General features: G+C 35.7%; 1 protein-coding gene across 2 annotated transcripts in view; it reads left to right on the top strand.

Moving 5' to 3' along the window:
- The window catches only part of zbtb20 (zinc finger and BTB domain containing 20), a 53,701-nt gene that overhangs the window by 27,328 nt on the left and 7,970 nt on the right, over positions 1-18,403 (top strand). For both annotated transcript variants that reach the window (XM_077206672.1, XM_077206674.1), the window contains exon 2: positions 12,935-13,133. The gene's annotated coding sequence lies outside the window, so the exon portion shown is untranslated. The remainder of the gene's footprint in view (positions 1-12,934; positions 13,134-18,403) is intronic.

Genomic DNA, 18,403 nt, shown 5'->3' with positions numbered 1-18,403 from the left:
CAGGTTTGTTATTTCAAACAAACTGCAACTTGACACAACAAACAAACAAATGTTACAGTATGAATTACTGACTGTGAAAAACACGGGGCAGTGACAAGCGCCTCTCACTGCTCTGCTCCTCCGTTTCTGCTGCTTTCAGTCACGTGACGCTGGCTCTGAACGAAAACGCGTTGTGGAAACGCGTTGGCCTAGTACTTTTTGACCCTCTCTGCTATTATAGTTTTTCAAGATGGCGGAACGACATGGAAGCATCCGTGGACCTACCCGTCACGTGTATATAAAGATAATAAATTCTTCGTTTACGAGGATAAGTCAGATAATTGGCAGAGGTATTTGTACACCATTGAGGACATTTTAGATAATAAAATACCTAAAAAACTACACATTGTCCCTTTAAAAAACGAGCACTTGAACTTATATCAGCGACAGCGTGATAAAAACTACCTAAAATGACAGAATCCATTTTTGGGAAAAACATTTATTTGGAGTGTAATTTGATTGTTTAGTTTGTCTTACGTCTCAATCGATTACATGGACCTATAGACCTATACTGGGACCAGCCACCTGGGAACGATCCAAACACTCAGGCTTCACTTTTCATGACATGTATGGCACACTTGGGTCAAACTGACACATGTCTGTTATCAGCTACAAAATGTTTATCATAAACTAGCGCTAAGACCGAGAATCTGCCCTACCTACATTTATGATCAGGAGCCGCTACTCGTTTTAGATGTAATTTAATAATTCATTACAGCTGTTAAATGTGTAAATACATTCAGGTATTTTTTTTAAATATATGTACAATGTAAAAAGATGTACATAATAAGTTAATTGTATGTATCAAATGATTAATTTAAATGTTAGTATATAGTAGTTAAAGACACTTTATATAAAGTAGGACAAAATTGAATCTTAATATAATCTGCACTTGTGTACTTAAGTGTGAAACATAGTCGTGAAAGTGTACTCTCTACTTACACTTAAGTGGCCTTTTATTTAATTTATATTATATTACCTGCAAGTGTTTTTTTTTAAATATATTTTAAAGATTTGAAGTATACTAGAAGTGCACATTCAGTACAATTAAGCACACTTCTTTTTCACAAGGGTAAACTTACAACAACATTAACTCGATGACTACAAATGACTCATTTTATATTGTACTGTTGTTTTTTAATCGATTATGTCCATCACAATACTTCATGAGATAAGTAGTTAATTCCCCAATTAAATTAAGTATGCAGTCTTGTCCTTTGTTCTGATTTTCATGTAATGTTTTGCTTCAAATCAAAGTTGGTCGTGTTGTCTTTAATTTCAGAGCTGGTTGGTTTGGTTCAAGGCTTAGTACACTTTTCTGAAGAATTTTTTGAAATCCGTAAAAAATACTCAAGGTCACCAAAAAAGTGGGTGGCCACTTACAATGTAATGTTATGCTTGACGAAATATATGAAATATTCGAGAGGCTAATGGAGTGTTTTGTGAAGCTTTCATGTCTGTTACATCTAATGTACTCCTAAAAAGCTTTTGAAAGATCTTCATACTATGCGCTCTAATGAGCTCCTTTTATTAAAGTCTCTCTGCACACATGTTTGCGTGTTTATCAGGAAACGTTTACCTCCTCTGCTCGTATCAATATGCATGAAGTATTCATTGTTGCCTGTACTGTTTGTCGTGCTGCATGGTATAGACAAAGCACCTTCTCTTTTTGTTTATACCGAGAACATGGCTTTGATCACGGCCTCTGTTCTCTGCCATTTATATTCATATGCATATATTCTGGCAGCGTGGATGGTGATCAAAAGGATGTGCACACAATATATGCAGTACAGTATGCATCGTGGACCACATTAGCGTTAATTCATCACCGTCTGAGGCCTTGTTACCATGCTGTTGTTAACTAATGAGTATTCTGATGGTGATATGATATGGATAACAACATTACAGCTACAGTGTCTATGAAATAACACATGGCAAAGCATAATTCTGATCTCCGTATGAAACTTTGGTGTGTAAATGTTATCATGCATTATATATAGCATGAACATGAAAAATTGTGCAGCTTATTAGGGAGATGAGAGGTATGATATTACTTGTTTAAGTGATTGGTCTTGTGAAAAAGAAGTGCGTCTAATTGTATTGAATGGTCTTAAAAGTATTTTGTTTTAAAAATTGACTTGCATATAATATAATATAATATTAATCAAATAAAAGGCCGCTTAATGGTAATGCTACACTATGCATACTTCTGTCATTTATCCATGCCTGTTCATATCCTTAAATAAAGGAAAGAGTGGCAGGCTGCTACTATGTGTAGTGCACTAGGTAGTAGCATGAAGCCACAAAAATTGAACCTGAAACTTGGAGTTTGCAAGCAAAAATGGAAAGTGACAATATCTGTAATAAAGCACGAATCAACATAGTTTGCATAGCATATGCTGTGCATTGACAGGATCACAAAAAATTTTGTTGGTAACAATGGGAGTCTCTAAACCAGTCCATTTCCCTAAATATAGCCTAGCCAAGTTATAAGAGTTTTTATTGTTTTATTTATTATCTGATATAAGAAATCGTTATGTCTAATCTAACAATTGTTTTAAACAAGTCAAAAGAACAGCGGCATATAAGCCAGTTACCTGCTCAAAAGACATTTTTCAGATATGTGCCTTACTTTTATTATTGGAGGAGTTTTGATGTTGTTAGTGAGATTTGCACCGATGAGGCAAGCTAACATTTTAAGTTATGTTTTTAAAATCTTGTGGCATGCTTTAAAGAACTTAGCACATGCAAAGTACTTAATTATCATTTTAACTGTAGTGTGTTATTCAATATTATTTTAAAGATAATAATTATTTAAAAAACGTACTTTATAATTTCAATTGTATCACAAATATATTTATAAATATATTTAAATACATGCCAGAAGTTTCATTAGAAATGACATCAAAGTATATAGTTTACCATAAATGCTTGTCATTACAACAGACAACAGAAGTAATTATGTAATGAAATATAAAGATGTACTTAAGTCCTACTGGGGGTAAAATTGTGTAAAAAGGTATAGCTAATTGTATTTAATATAAATGCAAACTGAAATATTTTAAATTTAATTGCAATTAACACACAATCAATGTCTGAAACCATTACATTCAATATATTACATCAGAATATATTATTTCTGTAATAAACTTGTAAGTCCTCGTTTTAAAAGTATGCTAAGGGTAGTTCTTGGGGAATCCCATACTAGACTTACAAAAGAGGGATTTGAGCCCTATTAATCCAGAATATCATATAGACTTTTAGGTGTCTCTTTTGGCAGCAAGCAAATGCCTGAAAACACACTATAGCAACTATAGTAGCAACCCGATAGCTACGTGCTAAAAAATTTTGCACACGCAAACAACACTTACTGTACATTTTTATTCAGAAAATCTACAAATATAATCTGACAAGTGAGCTATATTTAGACTCAAGGGACGTCCCAATTGGCGTACTTATGCACTATTCTATGCCATTTTTTTGTATAATTAGTACAGTGTGTTGACACAAAAAGATTTACAAAAAGTGTGGAATTTTGTAAACTTCATGCTCTAATGTCTGATTGTTCATCCGTGAATTCCAGGGGCCCTGATCAGAGAGGGGTCCCAACCGGAAACCACCAGCCGGCTTCACGTTAATATCAGGTTGATCTACAATGCCTATTAAAATTAGTGTCTATCAAATTAGTGTCTTTTAAAATCAGCATCTGCCTGGAATGATGGGGGATGGATTGGGGTCACTGTCATTAGTACTTGATGTTTTGTCAAACAAGCTGCTGGACAGACCATCTTATGTATTTAAAGCAGCCTGTTTATATTCATATTTATTAACTGATTTTTACAGTGAACATTAAGTGGCGAAAAAATGTTTGTTAAAAATCAAGCACTGCAATGTATTGAAATTATTAATTTGACAGAAAAAATAGTAAATTTTGGCTTCTAAATGTCTAAATTTGTATGGTTTCATGATCTCAGCAGCCAACAATATGTTGTTATGGTTTGTACATATTTATTTATGCTTCCAAGTGAACACATATTTAAGGAATATTGTGGGTTTACTACAAGTCCAATCGACCAATGTTTATTTCCACAAAAATCAATTTTGACTGATGACTGTGGAATGACCGGAAAAAATGAAGAGAACAACTTTACAGCACTATAATTAATGTAATGCTTTTATTAAACTATTACCTTCACATTTCTGTTTAAATCCTCCAAAAAATGGCCCATTCACTTAATTCTCAAGTGCCTCATCTTAATCTTGAATTGTTTTTGTGTGTGTGCTGCTGACCAACATTTATGCCACAAATACTTAACATGTATTGAGCCTCCAATGCTCTTTGATGTAGTCTTTTTCATGTACCTTGCATGGTACTTTACACAGAGACCCCGTGTTGGGATCTGCCTAACATCTCTCGCTTCTGTCGGGTAGCTGATCAATTTGCATCAAAATTTGCGACACAGATCTGAACGGATACACAGCCTTGCAACAACAAACGATTTTGCCTTCCTTTTAAAAGTCTGTTTATTTTGCTCAGTTCTAAGATTACTTGGACTTTAATATTATTATAGACTAGTTGTTGTATAGCATCGTGTTTGTTTCCTGCTGCTGTGACCCTATCGAAATAAACCGTCAACACATTTTTGAGTCATGACCAACCACTGCCACAGAGCACCTACAAACAATAAAATGACTCATCTGCAAATTTTTATGCAGTAAGACGTTTTGTAAGTTTAGCATTAAAACATTTTGTAACTTGTATTAATTGTCTAGTCATAACAGGTCATAGCCATCCGTTGCGCAAAAATGTAGAAAATACACCATGTTGATATACAACAGTTCACTCATAGCATAGCAAACCATATAATGGATGACCCATTAAACCCTTATATTTTATTTAAAGGTACACTATGTAACTTTTGCGGAAGAACATTGTAGCCGGATTTATTTCTCTCTGTTTGAATGTAACACATATCTAACAACAGTATTCCTTTAATATCTCTTGATTTCTAGTGGTGTATTAAGCTTGAGTGTGATGATGTTTCACTGCATGAATGGTTAATGCAAGTCATATCTGGCCTATATTATAGACTTCTGGAGTTTATGGGCATTTTGTAATGTAATCTTACACAATGCCTGTGCCATTGCTGCAATATGGAGAGGATTATTTGTGTGGTTGTATAATGCAATTGCACAAACTCCAGTCAAACTCATGCCAAGCATAGGCTGGTATTCACAGGTGTAACGTATCAGAAATAATAACCTTGTTAATCAGAGCACAAGGGAGTGAGTGATTGATACTGTATCTCTGAGAAAGTAAAAAATGCACAGTGATGAGATAAATCTGTGAGTTTTGGAAATGCAAAGTGATAAGACTATCATGAACACCAAGGTCGGTGGAGCTTTGATCCGTTAAAGACTTTTTAGTGATCATGGCTATTATTTTTCTTTAGTCCAGAGGTCTAATATACTACAATTTGTGTTGTGATTTTGCTGTAGTGGGATTCTGTCATTGTAATTTTAGCATGTAGACAGTGTAGTTCAGTGGTATTCAAAATGGCGGACTGAGTTTCCGGTTCCATCCGGACCACGGGACGTAATTGCACCATTTTACTGTTCCTACAGTTTAAAGTGAATGGCGCGTCAAAACAACGGATCGGCTCACACCACAAGTGCTCAGGGTCATTTACCGTAATGATCTTTCGCCGTTACATCCTCTAATATTTTTATCTAGAGCCAAACACGCTTCATTCAAGCCCTTTCCGTTCAGTGCGTTGCTTCTCTCTCGCTAAAGACGTAAAGCGGCAGAAGATGGCGCGGTTATTTTTACAACAGCAGCCGAAACGGTGAGCAACAAAATAGATACCTCTGCTAAACGAGAATGCAGCAAATACAATGATTTTTATCTGTCACACAGATGACTCCGGCCATTTAACTGAACCAGGTTTGTGACGAGTTTACAAGCTCCCCCGATGGAAATGTATAACCGTTCCAAAAAAGTATTGTCCGGACCTCCGCTGGGAAGGAAACATAGTGAAAGGATCTCGTGGAACTTTAATTGAATACCCCTTGTCTAGTTTGTCTTAAGAGCGGTTCATACCGGCAGTGATTCCCTGTGACACAGAGACCATCATGTATTTTCAGTGACAGCTGCTGATTTCTGGTGATGCGAGCAGCAGTGACCGTTGAAGACCGAAGTTGAGCAGAGAAATGCTTTAATGCAGTACAGTAGAATAAAACAATTCTTTTTTACTTTTTTTTTTTGACTTACTGTCACAGCAATGCAAGAGTGCAAACTAAGAAATCTCAGTGTCTAATGAGTGTGATGATATCAGCTATAGAGAATGCAACACATACCTGCGTCACATTATGAATTGCCGTATGACACATTTCAAAAGTGCAACGAAACACAAATTTGAGCTTGGTTATCCAAGAGTTTGCGTGCATGTGCTTAAGTATTGGCCTTAATATACGATGCATTTGAAATTGTTGTATGTGGCACAGCTTGTCACTTAACTATGTGCATGTTTAATTCAACAAATGATGTCCAGTTATCATGGGGAGAAAAATGATTTTGTATTTTAAAAACATCCTACCAAAAAAAATGTGTAAAAAAGTGACTAATATAACTTTTGATTCATTTGTCACACTGAAAATGGAAGGTCAAGTGAAGTGCTCTTTTGTTTACTGCACATTTTGACAAATGTAATAGGCCATATATTGCATAAAATGTGCATACACGGTATACATAATAATAAGTACAGCATTTTGTGACAAGCGCGTCCCATTGATTTATAAATAGATTAAAAACAAACTAGTTTTACAGGTTTCAAATGCTTTAGAATTCTAGTAAAGAAACATTGTCTGAGATTTCTCAGTCTTGGTGTAGAGCGTTATTGATCTTAATCACATGTTTTCACTCTATCTCACATTCAAACAAGTATAGGATAAATTGTACTTTATCTGTAATGCTGATTAGCGAGCGCGTTTGGCGAGTAAGGGGGAGGTTTGGCACCTGGCATGTGTTGACGGTTACTGGTTACTCTCCACACAGACACACAGCTAGCAGGCAAATATGGTGTGGTCTGGCAAAGAGAACAACTTGTACATTCCAGCTTGAATGGTTATCACAGAACAAGGCTTACGACAATGTATCGCCTTTCATATTGAACCTTTTTTTCAACATCGACATTTTGCATTTTTGCTCATATATATATATATATATATATATATATATATACAGTATATATACACACACACAAACACAGTATACAAATATATATAAATATATATATATATATATGAAACTGACCAAACAAAAAGAGAGAACGTTTTTTCTTACGGGCGCATGAAAATTTTAAGAGATTTTGAGAATTCAAAGACTGCATTGTTTGTTGAAAGGTTATCTGTGAAATTCAGTGTTGCATCTCTGAAGGAAAAAAAAAAAACATTTTTAATTGCATGCATCTGTGCTGTCTGCTTGAGGCGTGCAAATACAATGGAAAATATGCATGGGTAAATAAAACTAGTATTTGAAGAAACAAACATCAACCTTTTCAACAAATAACAACATTTTCTAAGGACAATGTGAAATATTAGAAGAAAACAGAGATGTGTAAATACTTAAAATGACTGTACACAGATTGTCATCTCTGATTTCTCCCTGGCAACAAATTCAGCTTGTAACGTGTTGGAAATAGTTTTTTTCAAGAGCTGTTTTTCAAAGTTTAATTTAAGCTATCCATCAGAATAACATGAAGAGCTTTTTAAAAGTTTGATTAAAGCAGTAAGCAGATCCACTTAAACTGTAATAACATCTAAATTAATAATTTGATACAATGCAGTCATAGTTATATTGTTTTTTAAATTGTGCTTATATTTAAAAATAGCTGTATGTAATTTCATCTAATATTACACTGTTGACCCAGCTTAAGCCATAAGGTATAGTTTCCACTCGAATATTGAATGTGTATTGGACACAAATAGGACCCAACCATTTAAAGCCACATGTTCCCTATGGTTAAGTGTTGTTCCTAAGCATTAAAAGAATAGAGAACTTTATTATGTACTCAGTTATGTCATTCCTAACCCATATATGTTATCATTATTTTGTGGAATACGGCAAGAGACTCCATACAACGACAGAGACAAAAACAAAATGAGTGTTGTAAAAGTTGTCCATATGACTTGGTGCTAAATTAAAGATCTTCTGAAGCCATATGATCGGCTTTTGTGAGGAACAGGCCCACTCTGCTAAAACTGCTGTCAAAACTTTCAAACTGTCATTATATGGAAAAGAGCTGCATGAGGGTTCCTAAAAATGTCTCCTTTTGGGTTCCATAAAAAAATACAAATGCTGTTTATATGCACACACACTATGCACGCTTTCTAAACGTGTTCTTGCATTTAAAAACCCCATGAAATCAAAATCAAGGTCTTTTAGCTTTGAGCCACTCCAATAAGTTGACAAAATAAACTTTTCCGCATTTTAAATGTGCAGGACTCATCTTGTTCGCAGGGCTATAGACAAACTGTTAGTACAATCAAATGCACTTTTCTCCCCATAATACCTCCTGTAACCGACTAGCAATAGCCAGTAACAGATTAACTTCTTTGACTGTTTAAATAAAGCATAATGCTATGGTGTGAGATGCAAAAAAACCTGCTAGATATGACAGCAGTGACTAAAGCCATCTGTACGTTAACACAGACCATAGCTGTGTTCAGAAAGCAACACTCACGTACTGCTTGCTGCAGTATGAACTGCTTTTTCTTTAATTTTTAAAGTGAGTTTTACTGATATTAACTAAAATGTAATAGTATCCCACACTGCTTGTCATATGACCTCATTATATGGGTAATGACATGTATGTTTAATTTAGCGATTTAGCATTTTGTGTAAAACTATCCAATTATTTTAATAAAATTGTGCTCTTTAATTGATGTGTATTGCACATCAGTAAAAAATAGCGCAGGTGTGCAATGCAAGAGTGTAGGCTGTTTATGGTTGCCACGCTACACAGCAACTTAATGCATTAGTATACAATTTGATTGATGTGTGCTGTGGTCACAGGTGTGCGAATATCGGTGTGCGAATTTTACAACAGCTTTCGAGTGTGGCTCGATCTATTTAATCACATGTTCAACCCTAGCATCTATAAGATGTTTGTGCTTTCGATGATGAAATGAATGTCTTTCGTCATCCTGGTGAATGCTGAGGTTGTTACAGGAAGATTAGACAGAAAAGGAGAGAGTCTGTTTTGACACGATGGATGGTGACTGTGACCTACTGATGCTGGATCCATTCACAGGGCCAGAACACGGGCATGACACACAGGTCTAGGATCTCTGGCTAACCTCTTCACTGCATGATGAGGAATGAGAGAGGGTCATCAAATCTCAAAGGACTGTGTCTTTTTTGGGGCTTTTAGGTACATATGAAATGCTGCGATCTGACAGTGTCACACTGTGCCTGTCCTCTTCCTCATTTTGAATGTGCCTTTCCAAATGAATAGAAATGTATATTAAGCTCTTCTTGTGGAAGAGCAAGGCCTGTAAAGTGCGTAAAGTCTATGTTTGATACTTTGGACTCATCCATTTTTGTGTCACCAACCAAAAGAAATTATTAGAGCTTAAAGTCGGCATGAAACACAAGTTGCGATCGTCTTTTCTTCCCTATTATGACGTATATCTAAGTGAAACAGCTTCTCGAAAAAGAAAAAACGTAGTGCGGAACTTGATTTTGTTCATGGGGAATTGATGGTGGTTTGCTATTGGTGGATCTCATGTGAGTGACAGGTTGTCCCGCCGTCACGCCAGTAAACACATCATCAGAGAAGAGAGGAGATCAGCTGCAAGAGGGAGCATTTCAATTAAATATTACAAGGGCACATTAATAAAAAAAAATAAACATGTGCACAAATAATTTGTTTACAATAAATGCTACAATATTGCATAATTTTTTTTAAATAAAATTTGGAATATTGCACCCAAATCATTTGTACCACCTGTGATACTTTTATGGTCCACTTATGATCTTTAAAGCTTCATTCATTGAAGTTGCTTGTAAAAACGTGACAAGTACAACTTTTAAAAATTCTCTATTTTTGTGCCAAGGAAGAACTGGTTTGTAACTTTATGAGGTTTTGTAAATATTGACAGAATTGTCATTTTTGGGTGAACCAAGCCGTTAAAATAGAGTGTGGTTTAACAAGATCCCTGATGTAAGCTGGACACAACACTTGTTTCTTTGAGAGAGGAAGCCTGTGTTTGGAATAGAAAACTCATGCTGTCATGATTTATTTTATTTATGTGCCCCCAACTTCGATAGTCGGGATAAAAGATACAGAGCTGTAAAAAAAAAACAGAGATAACATTGTCATGTCATCCATGTGTGGTCATCTTGTAAATAAGATTGTTTCAACGGTAGTGTTCTACATTTTGTCAAGACCTAAATAAATTTTTTGTTACATTCAGTGAGGGATGCTTCTTATCTTCTCAGAAATGAATAGAGCTTTTTTGCATTTTAATCCTACTTTGTGTAAAAAATGCAATCCAACTTTGCATCATGAAAAAGATGTTAAGAAGGCCCCTCCCCCTTTCATTTCTTTTTATTTATTTATTCTCATCTCAACGCATTTGATGAGTGTGCTCTTCTCAATTTTGTCATTTCATTTGAATATCAACATTTATAAGATTTAGTCAGTTGAAACATTTTTGAAGTTTAGTCATCTAATCTCTGAAAGATAGTGATCTGAAAGTGTATTATGTTGAATATCAAAGTGTTTTTGTGTCTATTTGTTAATGAGGGATTTGTGGACACATTTTGTTTTGGTCACCGAGAATTGGGACACAAGCACCCGAGTGACGTATTGTTATCAGTGTTACTATTTTTTAATTTAATACTTATATTGTAGCCTAATTTGTTGGGTTATTATTCAGTAATTCCATGAGATATACTTGTATGCACATTTAAAAAGTCTTTGATATGCTTTAAAACATATAGGCCAATCGGGTGAAACCATTGTGTTGCTATTATGGCATATCTTCAATTAAAATATGTGCAATTAAATATGTATATATTCATATGCCTGTATATGTCATAGAATAAATTTACCTTTCAGATGAATCTCTTTTTCTGGCATTCTGCATTGTCTGGCATTGGTTATTCAATTATTCATCTAAATTGTCAAAACACAAATCCAAAGAGATTTTTTTTTTTTTGCACATGCTAAACCTATATCAATATATGTTACAGTTTAAAAATAAATGCATTATTGTTTTAAGGTGGCATCTGACCCTACTAATTGTGGTTCATACCACTTATGAGATATGTTCCTCCCCGAAGGTCGAGTATATTGTGTTTTGGGATACAATATTTGTATACAGCTCGCATATTTTGAAAGCATATGTACTGTAGCATATGAGTATTCCATGAAGCTTATAGAGAAAATGTGCATAATTTTCAGTATTTGCAGTGTAAACAAAAATAGTAATGTAAAAAATAATATGGGTAATGTGAATTCATAACATGCCTAGAGAAGTGGGCTTTAGGTACTTGCCTTGCATGATCAGAAGTTTAATTTATATGAAATAAAATAGGGCTGACTTCTTTAACTCTAAAACTCTTCTTTACCTCAGAGAAGGAATGTGTGTGTGTGTGTGTGTGTGTGTGTGTGTGTGTGTGTGTGTGTGTGTGTGTGTGTGTGTGTGTGTGTGTGTGTGTGTGTGTGTGTGTGTGTGTGTGTGGTGTAGAAAGGATGGGTGTGGCAGGCTGACTGACCATTCTTTCATCCCTCTCTTGCATAATAACACCTGGCCCAGTGAGCACATGATTTCTCCTTCGGCAGAGTTTGACCCTGTAATTGGTCGGGAAGTGTTGCCACAAGCCTGTCACAAATGTGTCTGTGTGATAACCCAGAGGGAACTGCTTCCTGCCTTCATAGATATAGACAGGAAGTTACAGTGTTACAATCTCTTCATACTGTAGGTTCACAAAAGAAAGGAGGATCGGTGTTTTTATTAAGGAGGCATGATGGAAAGATCTATATGTTTTTAAGAGCTATAATTGCCTTGTTTTGGGTTTATACGAGTGCTTTTCTGAGCCACTGATTTTGCTTTAGGGATGCATTAGTTCTGATCAAAATAATCAAATTTTGACAGATATCATGATTGGGATTATAAATGCAATCAGGGCCAGGTGATTTATTGAATATGAATATCTTCCTTGTCCTTGTTTGTGTGAGCATGAGAGTATTAATACAGAGATGCTGTAAAAGTGTCTCTTATTGAAACTTCAATGGAAAAGTTACTAATATAGTTACTTATTTTGCATGAGAAAGTCTGCATTTTCATTATTTAAAATAAAACGACGGAGCATCCGTTAAAGCTTTTAAAATGTGGAAGTGGAATGGGTGAAAAACGCAAGGTCTAGTTTTTTAAAAGTTGAACTGATTTTATCTTGAGCGCGAGACGCTGCAAAAGATGCGAGCGCAACGGTTATACACGTGTCTACATAGAAAAACAATTGAAAAGTAGTGCATTAGAACGGAAAAACAAGTTCTGTGTGAACGGCTCTTAACTCTTGCTCAGCACGTTTCCGCCAAAGTGCAACAACGTAACCAGCACTAAAACTGCTGAACGCGGAGTGATACATGCGCTGAAACTGGTGAAATATCAGCGCTCCTGGAAGGCCTCTCGTCCAATCAGTTTCCAGGACCGTAATTAATTGTCAAATAAAATGAACAGTCTTTGATTTTTGGGTGCTTGTTGATTGGTTGTTAATTTGATGGGGGAAAAAAATCTAAATGGATATAACATTATTACTCCGAAAATGTTGCACAACTTGTCTTTAAAAAAAGGCTTGATGTAAACGTTCTCTCTGCTTTATTTGCAGGGCGACATTGATTCTGCATGAGGTTAGATTGTGGCCGGACCGAAATGAAATGAGTGGCTAACGACTGACCTCTTCCGCTGCACCACCACCACCACCACCACCACCAGCAACCTGTAGCATCTAACCAGTGCCTCTTCACCAGCCTGATACACAAACGCACCCACATACACACAATTACCTAACAGAACACCATCAGACTGTAAGTTTGCCCAGCTTCAATTCATTTCTCTCTGGTTGATCAATGCATAATAACCGTTTTTCCAGCTTGTTTTGCAATGTGATAACCTGCAAAAATATACACCCTCTCTTCCTTCCTTCTTTCTGATATTGAAAAATGACACCACAGCATACAGTAGAGAAACCCGTCTGTTTGCACCATATACTTTGTGTCGTCGAATACACACAAATATAGGCATAACTGTATTTGGGTTACAGGAAGCATTATAGCACTAGAGCTGCAAACTGAATTCTCTATCACTACTATACATCTGTAGTCATGTATATACACGTCATGCCTGTGGTCAGGCTAAGCTTTCCCCAGCCTTACACACAATCCGCTTGTTTATTACAGTAATGAGAATATAATGAAAATCATCATTGAAAATAATGAGAATTACATAAAATCTCAAAAGTGAAATGGATGCATTACAGTAATGAGAATTTAGGGGTGGGGGATGAGGAACGTGCTTAATTGTCATGAAAATAATGGCATGATACTAACAAATGATTGTGGTCCTAAAATATGCTTCATTTTCTTTTTGCAAAATATTAATTCTTTTGATTTCAGAGTTGAATACGTTTGCTTATCAGCATTGCTGTGGTCCCTACACACACACACACACACACACATACACACACACACACACACACACACACACTTGTCTAACTGCCATCGAGTTGTCTGCCAGTTCTGTTTCTTAAAAGGACACCCTTGTGAAAAATAAGAACACTTTAGCATACTTTCAAAAAGAGTACTTGATATGGAAATAATATACTTTAAATGAATATATTTACATGCAAACTGAAGGTAATGTTTTAGGACATGTAACTGAATGTTAATTGCACTTCACTGAACATGTATTATCATTCAAATTTATATTAAATGAGATTACCTGAACTTTAGAGTTATTTTTGCCCACGTAAGTCGGACTTAAGTTCATGAAATTTCAAAATTTCTTCTGCTATCTTTGAAATATGTTGATAACGCCTAATGTACTGACAAGCATTTATGGTAAACCAAAATATACTTTAGTTTAATGTCATTTCTATTGAAACTTTTAACTACATTTGTAATTACACATGCAATTTAGTTTCTAACTATCTAAAATATATTAACTTTAAATATCATTTAAAAAAAAACACTACAGTTCAAATTATATGAGCTTTAATATGTTAGTCAACACATCAAAATAAGGCACGGCAAAGATTATTCAAACATAATTATTTAATTCAACTTCTTAAAAGTAAAGCCTTTAATTTGAAATTATTACAAAGTGCGTTTTTTAAAAGTGTCTTGAGAAACTCTCTTTAGGAAGTTGCCTTTTATTATATTAGATTATCTGCAAGGACCGTTTTTAAATATAATATTAAGATATGAAGTGCACTACAAGTGCACATTCAATAAAGGTCCTGCCCTGTCCCATATGGCACATTTCATATGCACTTACAATATCGCACAACTGTGGGCTTACAATGGCCGCCATGTGCGCGTGACCGTGGATTCCACTAGAGTCCATAGGGCGTCCCGTGGGTCTTTTTAGGTGTCAGAGGGGTCGCGAGCGCTCCCTTTGCGGTCGATATGCGCCCTCGATGCTCTAGCCTGCACTGACGCGAGCTCTGCAGCAGACTTCTTCCTGACAGCCAAAGTGGCGTTACACAGTGCAGATTCGTAAGAAGACGGAGAGTATTTAGGGTACTATTTTTGCTATAACAGGGCCACAGTTAAGTGCACTTGTTTTTCACAAGGGATCATGTAGCAATGTCCTGTGTTATGAACTAGCAAAAACATCATAGCAATGCAAAAAAAAAAAAAAAATCCCCTTTTTGTCCCCATAACGTACTGTTGGGAATACCTGAACAACACACACACACACAAAGAATTTTAAAAAAGGTTTAACGTTTTACAGAAACATGTCTAGACACACAAGTACATGGTGTTTCTGCTTTGTCTAATAGAACACTTTGCATTGATAACCTTCAAAGATGATGCCAATTCCTTGCCGTGTCATCCTTTAAGTCTCAAAGGTTGCATGTTGTTTGCTATGAATCCTAAATGAACGGTCTGTTCTGCTAACCTGCCTTTTCACATCCTTTTTTACCACACTTACATTTAAATGCTCTTGCAACCATATGAGTGAAATGACATTTCAGTGTTTCCTTGGGAATAGTAAACACTGCTATTTTTAAAGTTTGCTATTGTAATGAGCTAAGGGAGTGTAGACTTGGAATTACGCTTTTATCCCCGTTGTTATCGAATCATGGGAGCAAACATGTTGTGCATGTTTAAAGTACACTGCCGTTCAAAAGTTTGGGATCGGTAAGATCTTTAATGTTTTTAAAAGAAGTCTCTTATGCTCACCAAGGCTGCCTTTAGTTGATTAAAAATAAATAATAATAAACTGTATATTGTTAAATATTGTGACAATTTAAAATAACTCTTTTCTATTTGAATATATTTTAAAATGTCATTTATTCCTGTGATCAAAGCTGAATTTTCAGCATCATTACTCCAGTCTTCAGTGTCACATGATCCTTCAGAAATCATTCTAAAATGCCAATTTGATCCTCAAAAAACATTCATTATTATTATCAATGTTGAAAACTGTGTTGTTGGTTTTTTTCAGGATTCTTTGATGAATAGAAAGTTCTATTTTATCTATTTGAAATAGAATATTATGTAACATTATAAATATCTTTACTGTAACTTTTGATCAATTTAATGCATCCTGGCTGAATAAAAGTATTGATTTCTTTTATTTAACCACACACACACACACACACACACACACACACAAGAAAACAAACACACACACACACACACACACACACACACACACACACACGATGTGAACGAAGATGTATAATGTTACTGAAAATAATAAAAGCTATCTATTTCAGATAAATGCTGTTCTTTTGAACTTTCTATTCATAAAAGAATCGAAAAATTGTACATAACTGTTTTCGACATTGATAATGATAATAATAAACGTTTCTTGGGCAGAAAATCGGCATATTAGAATGATTTCTGAAGGATCATGTGACACTGAAGACTGGAGTAATGATGCTGAAAATTCAGCTTTGATCGCAGGAATAAATTACATTTTGAAATATAATCAAATAGAATGTTTCAAGTCAAATAAATGCAGCCTTGGTGAGCATAAGAGTGAGCAAACTTTTGAACGGCAGTGTAGATGTTCAAAATAGATGTATACATCATGCTACACAATACTCAGTCCTTATATAGAATACTTCAGTCGACATATGCATCAGTGGAAAACATGATACATTGCATATACATTCCTGTGTGGTTAAAATAACTCCGCTCTGTCTCTGACATGTAACCCACACACACACATGTTCATACACAGTCTGATTCATGCACTTTAAACTTCACTAAATACATAATACAACTGTTTATGAGTACTAATAAAGAATAATAATACTGAAAATAACATTAAACAATAACATTTAAGTCTTCATGGAGCCAAAATGACAATGTGTAAAAGTGAGAAGTGCTCAGAGAGGAGTGCACGTGGAAATGTGTGAGAGAAATCTGAAAAAGAGCAAACAGTGTGTGCTTTCAACTTTCGTTGTGCGAGTTTATGTTAGGTGACGTTTTGCAAAGGGAACTAATGTCACTACTATCCACAGCAAATACGATTGATATTCGAAAGTGTTTAAATTCTTCTGGGCCTTTTTAGGAGTTTCAAAGCTTTCTGTTGAAAAAGGGCGCAGCACCTCATAGAAAGTAGACATTTTGTGTTCTCTCCTAAAGTGTTTGTATAGACAGACATGTGCTTGCAAATGCGGACCAGCGTGAATGTAAGCTTCAGAGAAGACTGAAAATAATTCATTGCATGAATAACGATCCCATGGACCCATCATAGCTTGATTGGTTTGATTTACTTAATTTTTGATTTCAAATGTAACGCAAAAGCGAAACACATGCTGCATGTGCAGACGAGTGCTGGCCAGTTCACACACTAGCTCAAGACTGCCCTCTGTCTGTGAAAACAAAGCTTTTTTAGGTCACTGTTTTCCAGCCACTTTTCATAAATAATGTCTCCAGTGTGCTAATTTGTGATAGTTTATTGCTGTTTGGTAGGATTTACTCTAATGACCTGGCATTGCCACCTGTTATGTTGTGAAGAGCAACATTGATTATTCTGTGTGTTTTTCCGGATTGTTGCTATTAGGCTAAAGCAGGGGTTTCAAACCTGCACTGCACATTTTGTGTGGCTCCCTCATCTAATATGCCTGATTCAACTCATCAGCTCATTAGAGACTACAAGACCTATAGTGTGTGTGTCAGAGACATAGGCATGTGTCCGAAATCGCCCCCTATACCCTTAAACAGGACACTATTTGAGGGAACAGCCATTTGTAGTGGCGTCTGAAACCATAGTGGACATTATGGAGTGCACTCATTCAATCCCATAATGCAACACAATAACAAGAGTACAACCGATGTTCACTCAACGGCTAGAGAATACCCATAATGCACTGTGAGGGTCGCTCTGAATGAATTCTCATCTCACTGATAGTACACAGAATGGTACACAGTAGAGAAAACATTCATCAGTCATTAGTCAAACCGCTCTATTCTGTGTACATGTATGTACACTTTCCTGATCAGTGGGATTACATTTTATTGCTTTTATTACATTTTATTATTGCTTTTTAACTTAAGCAGAAGTAAGAAGGTTGGAAAATTAAACAAATGGGATGGGATAAACCCTGGGAAAGAACCCAGATGAATGCTTATTGGGTAATAAATGATAACAGAAATGGTATATATTTGTAACAGGATAGTAAGATGATCAGCTGGCATCTCTGCTTTGTTGTTTTGTCCTATATTGTCTAATCTTTTGGCATCTGGAACTTCTTGACTTCAAGAGATTTTTTGCTAAGAGGGAAAAGACTTCATTATTCCACTCGTTGCTCGCCTTCTCGCGGTGCAATTAGAGAATTGAGAGGTCCTTCAAGATGACTAACTTTGATCTGTTTCCGGGTCACAGGCTGGAGATGCGAGGGATTTTAATATTGAGAAGCACTCATGCAAAATGTGCAGCGCTGGGGGTCAGGTTTGAAAACTCCTGGGCTAAAGGATAAATGTTTATAATTTAATATCATGATGTGTAGCTTTACGTCTAATGTGCGGTGCCGTGATCTAGATGTATAAATTATAGATTTAGAAATTAGTTCTAGGTATTGTAGAATTATAGTGTTTTACTGGCAAAAGGCCCGTTC

The sequence above is a fragment of the Siphateles boraxobius genome, unplaced genomic scaffold (assembly GCF_051911475.1).
Source record: "Siphateles boraxobius isolate OS27281-9 unplaced genomic scaffold, OSU_SipBor_1 56, whole genome shotgun sequence".
Taxonomy (NCBI): Eukaryota; Metazoa; Chordata; class Actinopteri; order Cypriniformes; family Leuciscidae; genus Siphateles; species Siphateles boraxobius.
This window is presented reverse-complemented; position numbering and strand designations above follow the sequence as displayed.